Below are 11,015 nucleotides of genomic sequence, written 5' to 3' on the forward strand. Positions count from 1 at the left end.
AAAGAAAAATTATTTTCTCACTTGAGTGATGTGTTGATGTTGTCATTTGGGTGACGTTGAGCTTCTTACTTTTTTGAAAATATTGAGATTTGTTTTGAAATGCGTTTTTCCGAATTTGAAAATGTTTTGTATACATTTACAAATGGTAATTGCGGGTTTGACTTGGGTCACCCAAATTTGGAGTTGAGGTTGGGAGTTGTAATTACTCGGCTAACTCGATAATTTAAAATTGAGGCATTTGGAAACAGATTTTTAATCAATATTTTGTAAAGAGGTTTTTCCGTAAAATGAATTTTATAACAGAAGGGGCTCGACATTAACTTGAAATCTACTTTGTAAATCTTACCTTTTGGAATGGGTTTTGACAAATATTTTTTGTCAGTATCTTTATTTATTTGATCTGATTTGGTGTTTTGAGCATGTCGTTTTATGATTTAACGTTTTAATCGTTGTTGGATCGTTTGAGTTGTTACCATGTCGGCAGGAATTTGTTGATCACATAAGATGTTGCATGCTCAATTCTTTTGGATTTATATTGGTTACCTACCCTAATGAGTAATTGTTTTACTGCAAGATGCTTAAGTGCTTTTTGGTTTTGTGAAAATTCGTGACCTATATTATTGTGCTCTTGTTAAGTCTCTCATGTTTGGTTAAGTTATACTATAGTAGTTATCGTTCTTATTTGCCTCATTGTGTGGAGTATCACGTGACGACATTACTCACTTGTTTCTTTGGCTTAACTTTGGCATTGGTGTCGATGTGCATTTCCAACCTTTGTTTTGACCTTGCGATTAGTTCAGACCTTCTAATTGGTTTAGTTGGATCGAACGTTTGGACTCTAATAATTCGAAGTGATTAATTTTGTTATCAAGAAATTTGAGGAGCGATTCTCAAGATCTGTTTTCAGATTCGAGTTCTGAATCTGTCCTGGTCAGAGGAAGGTGATTTGAGTTATATTACTCAGCACCGGTGGAATAATTCTACTCGTGAGTGTTTTCCTCGTGCGTGGAAATTTCGAGCGTTATGCATTTTTACGTCGGGCTCGTTTGTGATAAATTGGTGTATCTAAATCTTTCGGCTTTTGGCATTCTGGAAAAGAATGAGGAAACTGTGTTCGAGGTTGATCAGTGTAGTAATACACTGGCATCTTTCATTAGGTAGATCGGTGAAATACCAAAATTGATAGTGGAGCTGTGAAGGCGTTCGTGTTATTTGATGCCTTTGGAAAATTTTCAATTCGATTTGAGGGGAAATTCGTTGTTAGGTAAATTTTCGTTTCGTTGTTGATTTTAGGTTATTTCGTTAATGATGATGCAAATTGATGGAATAGAGATGGGAAAATATGTCAAGATGGACGAGTGCCCGTCTCACAGAGTGTAATGTTTAGAAAAATGTTTCGAAGGAAAATTGATTCCAAATGTTAATTTGTTAAAGTAATTGAAATGTTTTTTTTATCACATAATTGTGCCCAGACATGTCATGAACATGTATTTGAAATTCCACAAATAGAAAATTGCATTAAACATTGAGTATGATCACTAATTAAAAGAGAAATAAATAATTGATACATGCATTTAGAACATTCATCACGACATTAAATTATTAGGGTTAAATGCAACTCTTTGGGGATGAGAGTTGTCATCACCCTGGCGCACAATTATGTAAAATAAATTTTAGCAGTAAGGCTTTTTCAAGAAAAATGTTTTGTTAAAAACTCGCGAGTTACGTTATGAAAATGGTGTTTAAAAGGTTGTTAAATTTCAAACTATTTTGAAATTTTAATCTGGTTGGTGTCTAGACAAATACTCTGTGATGACGGTGGTGATTTAAAGGGTGCATTGTAAGGATTTATTCTATATTGTTGGAGTATCAGGGTTTGGTAATAGGAGCTATGGTTATAAGGTTACATTCGAGGTTTTATTGTGGTTAGTGCGGAAAAATATTGAGTTCGGATTAAAGAATTGTCTCAACTTAGAATTTATAATTTGAGGATTTTGATTTAAGGAAATTGGTTATGCTCTGCATGTCTATTTACACTGCAAAAAAAAATTAAAAAGAAATTTTGTTTTTACAGATTCGTTTTCTGTACAAAAAGTTTTGATACCGATATGGAAATTTCTTGTAAATAAAGAAATTCTTATTTATGAAATTTTAACTTTTGAGAAGTGATAAAACTTTATCAGTTTTGATTTAAAAATGAATTTTATGATTTTTTTTTTTCTAAATGAACGGTTTATAAAATCATGAATTATTTTGAAAGTAAGGTTCGGTTATAATTTTAAATTGAGAGTATTCTATTATGTTATTACGTTTACGAACAAAACGATTTTTCCAACGGGTTCATTATTTTCGGTTGAAAGTGAAAATTTAATTTGAGATGCCAGTGATTTCAAATTAAAGGTGGATTAGGTTAGTATATTTATGTTTACGGAAAGCTTTTTTTTTTATGAATTTTGTTTTGAGCATAACCAATAATCTGATTGACTGCGATTTGATCTTAATGATCTTTGATAAAATTCAGGGTCTTAGTGATTCAAAATAAATGTCGAGAATGAAAAATATTGTTGTCTGAAGTTTAAGATATGTATTCTTTAGAATTGGTGTGTTTTCTTACGTATGGGTTTGAAAGGTTGATGAGATTGTTGAACTGATATTAGTTAGTTGAACCATGACGATCCTAGTGGTATTTAGTTTTAAGCCGTATTTGTAAGAAAATAAATTATAAGCAGAACGATATTTTGAATTGCTGATAAACTTTCTCATTTGAGATAATTGGTATATTGACCACTATAAGTTTGGTAGTGCATAAGCGTTGAGTGATGTAAGATTAATTCCAGTGAGAGTGTCTGTATGTTTTGGTTGTAGCGTTGGAGTTTGGCTTAGTAAAATTTCGATTTATTTTTGGATTGTTCCTACACTTATGGTGTTGCTTGGTGGTCTTGGAGACTTGATCTAATTATTTTGAAATTTTTTCCCGTGTAGCGTGTTGGTTGTTCCTGGGTAGAAAATAAATTTTTAATTCGTTCACCTGTGGTGTTTGAGAAGTCATTTGTGGTACCAAATTGTTGAACTCAAAATCTGTAGCGTATGCATGTGATGATCTTTCGAGTTTTCAATCAGTTTCAAATTCGAGGTCGTATTTATTTAAATTGGGGAGAATGTAACACCACATATTCTTTCAGCGTGTTTCAGCTAAATAATGTTTAGTTTTGCTTTGACTATCTTCAGCCTTCTTTGTCATAGAATTTATCTTTTGGTAAGAGTTTTGGTTAATCTTTTGAGATTGTGGTTTTGTTTTGCTTAAATTGAGTTATGCGGCTTTTGTTTTGTTTCCGTTGAGTCGTCACTCGGTCGTTGAGCGATTTTTGGAATTAGAATTGTTATGCATAGTTGTTTTCTTTTGTTCCGTTGAAGAGTGCACTTGGGAGACCGAGTCTGATATGAGGAATCGCTATCCTTTTTTTTTTTTTTCTGAAGGTACGATAGATTGTCTTATATGATTTGTATTCGTATGTCTGTTATTTGTTTACTTAGGCTATCTGTGCTATCGCGTTAAATTCGAGGACGAATTTTTTTATAAGTTGGGGAGAATGTAATATCCCGTATTTTTCTTAAAAAAAAATTTAAATTTAATTTTTACATTCCGTCAAGTTTTAAGTAATTTATTGTTTATAATTAAATATTTTTATTTAATTTTATTGAATCGTTCGTTGATTTGGTCGTGGTTCGATTCGTGTTTGGTGTGTATTAATAAAATAAAAACAAAAACAAAAACAAAACATATATATAAATAAATATGCATGCAAAATAAAACCCTATGCTTTATTATCCATGTAACTAGGCCCGTTTCTTTTATTAGTAACATGAAAGGCCATAAAGAAAGTCCATACAATTTGTTTACTTAATTATGCTAATTCTGCAATCATCTTCTTCCAACCTAAGTATATAAACATCTGTTTCACGCTTCTATCAACTAAACCTAATTTTTCTCATATCTTTGAAACTAAACTTAGCCGCCATTCTTCCTAATCATTATGAGATAATACTCTTTATCATTCCATTCCAAATCGTCTCAAGCCGGTAAGTGATACGTCATCCTTTTCATTATTCGTTTCGATATCGTAATTATCGTTCTTGATTATATCTCGTACGTTTCAGCGTCGTTTTTGGATCCGTTTCGTTCTAGTTGTACTAGACTCTCACCTCTACAATTCCCATCTTCGTTCTCGCCAAACGGTACGTAATTAATTTCGTTATAGTCGCCGCCGTTTCTTCGTTTTTGCGTGTTCGTTTTCTCTGTTAGTGTTAAGGTTGCTGCCGAATTTTGTTTAAGTCTGATTATGATATTGTGATGTTTCTAAAGCTTAATTCATGCCTTGATTAATAATATATGTTCTTTGCTGAAGTTTTGATATTCATATTCACGTCAAATATTCTTTTGTTTGCAATGATTACTCGGTTACGTTGCGGTTCAAGTCAATCGCTGAATTTGATCCTTTTCTTCCTTAGAGTTTGGGTCCTTGCTAAGTTTTTGAATTGTTTGATAACCATATAATATTTTTAAGGGTTGTTATAAGCTTGAGTTTTGGTCACTGTAACTTTGGAATTTTTTTGAATTATTGGAGATGAGTTCTTGCTTGGTTCTGTATTGCGGGCTCTGTTTTGTTCAAAACAAGGATGGTGTTTTGTTTATTGAAAGTGATGATCAATATGTTAGGTTTGTTAATAAATTTTGTTTTGTTTAATGAATTAATGTTAAGGAATTAATGATTTTGTGAAAGCCCATTTCGTTGTCTCTGTTAGTATTATTGTTGAGAATGAGTTGTTGAAGGTTGAGCTTCTTCTTACGAAAAAGACAACGAGGTGTCAAATGTGTGTTGGTTGTTTTGAATTATTCTTGGCTAAAGGTTTTTTTAGGTCACTGAAATTATTTACTTAAAACCTATTGATTCCTTAACTTATTTATTAACTGTTTATATTGATTTTGTCATTAACCTACGATTTTGATTCCGACTTATTAATTAGCGGTTTATTAATAATATTATTTATGATTTTAGATTACTTTGGGCATTATTATTTTAAATTGAGAATTTATATTAATCTTATTATAATTTAAATATTTTTGATTTAAATTATTTATTTAAACTTTACTCAATGGAAATTGGATATTATTATTAATTATAATTTTGGGTTTTTGGCTCAACGTGCCAATGTGATTAAATTTGTATTTTTAACTTTTGGTTTTCGTTTCGTATTATAAATTGGCAAATTGAAAACGATGATTATTTTATAATCTAAATTAATATAATTACTTGGGTAATTATATTTGATTTTAAATATCTTTTTGGTATGTCATTTTGACTAAATTATAATTTAGCCCTTGAACGTTTTTAAAACTTATTTGATTAAATTTTCGATTGTAACTTGGGTTACTTGAGGTTAAAGCTATTGGCTTCCGTTTTAAATATTGATTTATTATTTTATCAAGTTGATTTTATAATTATAAACTATGGTTTATAATTGGGTATGATTATACTTATTTTATCAAAGTGATTTTGGGAATTATAAACTCTGGTTTATATTTTGATAAAATATTTTGGGTCGGGTTAGACTTGGGTCACCCGACATATGAGGTAGCTTGGTAGTTATTGATAACTCGGCTAACCCAATATTTGAGGAAATTGATTTAAGTTATTAATTATTTATTATTTAAGTAATACTTTTCGGAACGGATTTTAAAGCGGAAACCCAATAGACTTGGCTTATTTATTTATTTGAGTATTGTGTTACTCGTTGTGGTTCATTTTTGACTCGGGTCATTACGTGATTAATTGTTCATTCTATTCTGGTTACGTTTATGCTTAACTGAGTATTGTGCTAGTCTTATGTGGTGTCTAGTATTCTTAGAGTTAGGGGTTGAATGGATTTTAACTTATATATTATTTTAGACCCGTCCACTGCTCGTGTTTCGGAGTCTACGCAGGGTTAGCTGGTTGCCAAAAATCACGTGGATAAGCAAGCAGTGAGTTTGTAGTGCTATTTACCGCTTTATTAAGTACCGCAATTTATTTTAGTATTATAAATGTTTTCGAATTGTTTTAAGCGATTATGGATCTGGATTGAAACGAGCTACTCGATAGGCTTGTATCGAGACTGTGTGCACCGGTAAGTACTCTGGGATCGGCAGACTAAGGTCTTGCTTACGCTGGTAATTTGACGAGGATTTGTTCCTGTCCACTTTGGGTTTTCAGTATGCTATGTCATACTTACGCTGGGATCATTTCAATACTGTTATTCCATAATCATATTATATTAGTATAAAAATGTTTTGATTTAAGGGTTTTAAACTTAATAAATGTAAATAGTATTGCGAACTCATCTCAGTATATCTGACCCCGTTGTTTTCCCAAATTTTCCAGGTTTATGATTTGAAAGCTGGTCCACTCCGATCCTTTTATTCTTCGGAGGTTTATTTTATTTTAAATAAATTGTCAAACTGATTTTTATTCTTAGACCGCAGTAGTAAACTAGAAGTCCATATTATATTAGATGTTTGTCAGATTGGTCTGATTGGCTTTATTTTATGCTTTTGCATACTTATTTGTTTAACTCTGGTTATTTATTATTTAATGTAAGTAATTATATTTCAGTTGTTATATTACTTTGTATGTTTGATTTTTATCCGCAAGGCTTGCTACGGGTTTTGGTACAACCATACCCATACCCTAGCGCCGGTCGCGATCCATGAATTTGGGTCGTGACAGTCGCGCCCGCTAAATCCTATAGTCGCGCCCGCTAAATCCAATAGTCGCGCCCGCGACTCACCAGTAGCGCCCGCTACTCACAAGTGTAGCACCCGCGAAAAACCTACTGGAAACTTGAATTCCAAAAACTCGATTCTCGCTAGAAGACTCCGAATCGACTTCCGATTGTTTCTATGAGTTCCTATACACTAATAAACAAGATTAGAACCCTCATAGTTGATTGTCAAAGTCAAAACAAAGGAGTTTGAAAGGACATTGGTCCAACAACTTGTGATAATGACTATTTGCTTTGTTTAGTGATATTAAATGTGAAATGCATATTATAAGAACTTAAAACTATCTAAGACTTTTATGATGGTCAGTTGTCCGACTATGTTGAACGGTGTAAATTTAAAATAAAATAATTCAAAGTAAATTGTTATTAAATTGATAAATAATACAATTGTAAATTAAAAATAAATTATTTGTGATGTCTATTTTATTTATTGACTATGTTCGTCTTTGTGATTCTATTTTAAGATTTAGCGTAAGATACAATTTGAGTATCTCTTTTTAGTAGAATGTACTTGACAGTTTATAAAACCGAAAATCAACTTGATGTGAACCTGATGTGAACCTATATTAACTGAAGTACCTTAATTTAGTTTTTAATAAAATATATTTTGCTGCTCATTATAATATTAACTGACATTTTATATAGAGATAATTTTGAGATCTAGCGTAGTTGAATATATTTTTTAAGTGAAATGTATTTGACATTCTATTAAACCAAAAATTAACCTAATGTGAACCTATATAAACTGAACTATCTTAATTCCGTTTTTAATAAAATTTGTCTTGCTGATTTTTACAATTGTAAATTTAAAATAAATTATTTGTGATGTCCATTTTATTTACTGATTATATGTTTGTATTTGTGATTCTATTTTAAGATTTAGCGTAAGATACAATTTGAATATCTCTTTTTAGTAAAATGTACTTGACAGTTTATAAAATTGAAAATCAACTTGATGTGAACCTGATGTGAACCTATATAAACTGAACTACCTTAATTCAGTTTTTAATAAAATATATTTTGCTGCTCTTTATAATATTAACTGACATTTTATATAGAGATAATTTTAAAATCTATCGTAGTTGAATATATTTTTTAAGTGAAATGTATTTGACATTCTATTAAGAAATTAACCTAATGTGAATCTATATAAACTGAACTATCTTAATTCCGTTTTTAATAAAATTTGTCTTGCTGATTTTTACAATTGTAAATTAAAAATAAATTATTTGTGATGTCCATTTTATTTACTGATTATATGTTTGTATTTGTGATTCTATTTTAAGATTTAGCGTAAGATACAATTTGAATATCTCTTTTTATTAAAATGTACTTGACAGTTTATAAAACCGAAAATCAACTTAATGTGAACTTGATGTGAACCTATATAAACTGAACTATCTTAATTCAGTTTTTAATAAAATCTATTTTGCTGCTCTTTATAATATTAAATGACATTTTATATAGAGATAATTTTGAGATTTAGCATAATTGAATATATTTTTTAAGTGAAATGTATTTGACATTCTATTAAACCAAAAAGTAACCTAATGTGAACCTATATAAACTGAACTATCTTAATTCAGTTTTAAATAAAATTTGTCTTGCTGATTTTTACAATTGTAACTTACATTTAATATAAAAAGAATTTTGAGATTTAGTGTAATCTACAAATTGAGTATCTCTTTTAAGTGAAATATATTTGACAGTTTATAAAATTAAATATCAACCTGATATGAACCTAATGTGAACCTATATAAACTAAACTACTTTAATTCAGCTTTTAATAAAATTTGTTTTGTTGCTCTTTACAATCTTAACTGGCATTTTATATAAAGAGTATTTTGAGATTTAGCATAATTTAATATTTCTTTTAAGTGAAATGTATTTGACAGTTTTAAAACCGAAAATCAACCTAATGTGAACCTGTATCAACTTAATTACCTTAATTTAATTTTTAATAAAATTTATCTTACTACTCTTTACAATCTTATCTGACATTTTATATAAAGATAATTTTGAGATACAGTTTATTATAAAATTGAATAATTGTTTTTAAACAAAATATATAATTAACAGTTTATAAAACTAAAAAGCAACCTGTTGTGAACCATATGTAAATCTGAAATAATACTACATACTGAAATTTTTGGTACAGTACTTATGAACATATTTAATTTGATTCTAATTTTTGATTTTGGATTGGATCTGTAGAGATGTCAACTTCTGATTTCATAATACATTGACAAGAATGTCGACTTTTCTTAATTTTGGCTAAAATATCATTTTACACCATTTGGATCAAATAGGTATATTAACCATCATCTTCAACCTCAAATTTTTTAACAGAAGATATCGTATTAAGAAAATAGGCCAATCTTACAACCTAAACAACACAATTAAAATCTAATATTAATGACTAAGTATCTACCTGTATGAAATTTTACAAGATTGAGCTAAAGCATGAGCCACTATTTTACGAGAAATCCATTTCTTTGTGATTGTTGAAATTGATGTTGGAGATGTAATATATCAGCATGAATATATCACAGTAGCATATCCTACCAAAATTTGGGCAAACAACAAATGATTAACTTATTCAATATCTTCCACCAAATTTGAAGGAGCCAAACCACCGCACTACCGATCCAGCCACCGTGTTGCCGATCTAACCACCGCGCCACCATATCAAACCAATTGTATCTGTCATCTAGTTACATTTAGAACAAAAGCATAAATCATAATTCCAATTTTCCATAAATAAATTTTAAAGTACAAACAATCATTGCTGGAAATAACTTTACCGATCAATAACATAAATAAAAAGGATCAATGGTAATATGAAAGTCAAGAGAATGATGCAGCGATCACCGGGAATGATGCGGCGATCTAGAAACTCGGAGCAGTATCGACCACCGCCATTGATCCAACCATCTCGGTCGCACAGTTGATCCGATCACCGCCGCCGGCAGTCTGATTATTGACCGACTATCTAAAATCCAACCACCAACCAACCACTCCTAATTTTTAGCTTGAAACTTTCCACATGAATTAAGAACGGAAGGTAGAGGTTAAAATTGTTCTATTTTAATAAATTCAGCTTATTTTGGGTATAAGGGAATTGTGAAAACTTTTATATTTTATTGAGAGATTATTGTAAAAATAAAAAAGTTGAGGTAAAAACATTAGATAGGACCATTTTTGAGGGATTTGTGTAAATTACCCTAGATAGGTCGGTATATATTCATATTTTGGATAAGGTCAGGAGCGAATGGATCAATAAGACCAAATAGTGAGAGCAAAATCTATATTCTAAGTGGAGGTAAATCATATTAAATATATACATTAGATCAGTGTACATGTTTGCTTTATTACATATTCTGAAAATATATGTACTCATAGTTTGAGACAAGTTGCTCCAGTTGTAATAGATGCAGTATCTAATTATACGGATGTTCTGAGAACTGTTCGAGTTTGAATTTGACGTCTGAGGGTATGTTGATGTATAGATGTGTGAATGTGTACTACTTGGTGTATCCTATTGATGATGAGAGTTTTTTAGAGTTGTCTCAGATGTCTGAAAGTACACTAGCTGTCTTGGTATCTTGAATCAACTAGGTAAAATAAGAAAGAAGATGAAATCTTCATGTAACTGTTGTATCTTCTTCTGTTAGCAGAACATTAAATAACATGCCATCATTCTAAACTTCATATTTTTGAGGCAAAGATTCACAAATGACAAAATAAACAAGATTGTACGGGTACTGGTTTTGTTGTGCGCGACGAGACAGGAGAGCTGATGACTGCGGGGAATAAACTGATGGGGTTTTCTAGGGAAAATTATTACGGCTGCAGGAGAAGCCACACTTCTTGGTCTGCAGATTTCACCTGATGGGGCTTTCAGCAGGCGATTCTGGAAATTAACTATCGGATGCTGATAAATGTGCTGATAAAAGGTTTGGATGGAGGAGTGCCCAGCTGAGTTATCAGAAGACTCAAATTTCTGGAGCTATTGAAGTCGTTAATTATCATTGTTTCGTTTTCGTTCTTTGTTTGTTTTGATTCGGTTATATATCAATTAGAAAGATTGGAAGGAAATGCTATAGTGCAGATTACAGTTAGCCTTCAAGAACTGGGAGAGCTATGACAATCGTTAGTTATCTTTCTATGGTGTCATCTATTTTCAAATCTCAATT

At 30.7% G+C, this 11,015-nt stretch overlaps 2 long non-coding RNA genes across 2 annotated transcripts; one reads left to right on the forward strand and one right to left on the reverse strand.

The window, feature by feature from the left end:
* The first annotated feature begins 2,283 nt into the window (after positions 1–2,283).
* Positions 2,284–6,658, forward strand: LOC130014643 (uncharacterized). The gene is made up of 4 exons (XR_007639455.2): positions 2,284–4,080; positions 4,159–4,236; positions 5,949–6,022; positions 6,420–6,658. It is a non-coding gene; the product is annotated as an uncharacterized LOC130014643 (long non-coding RNA).
* Positions 6,659–9,061: 2,403 nt separating this feature from the next.
* LOC126674148 (uncharacterized) lies at positions 9,062–10,459 on the reverse strand. Its single transcript, XR_007639452.1, has 2 exons — positions 9,624–10,459; positions 9,062–9,529 (listed from the first exon to the last, which is right to left on the reverse strand). It is a non-coding gene; the product is annotated as an uncharacterized LOC126674148 (long non-coding RNA).
* Between the last annotated feature and the right edge of the window lie 556 nt (positions 10,460–11,015).

This window comes from Mercurialis annua, linkage group LG3 (genome assembly GCF_937616625.2).
Source record: "Mercurialis annua linkage group LG3, ddMerAnnu1.2, whole genome shotgun sequence".
In the NCBI taxonomy this organism is placed as follows: domain Eukaryota; kingdom Viridiplantae; phylum Streptophyta; class Magnoliopsida; order Malpighiales; family Euphorbiaceae; genus Mercurialis; species Mercurialis annua.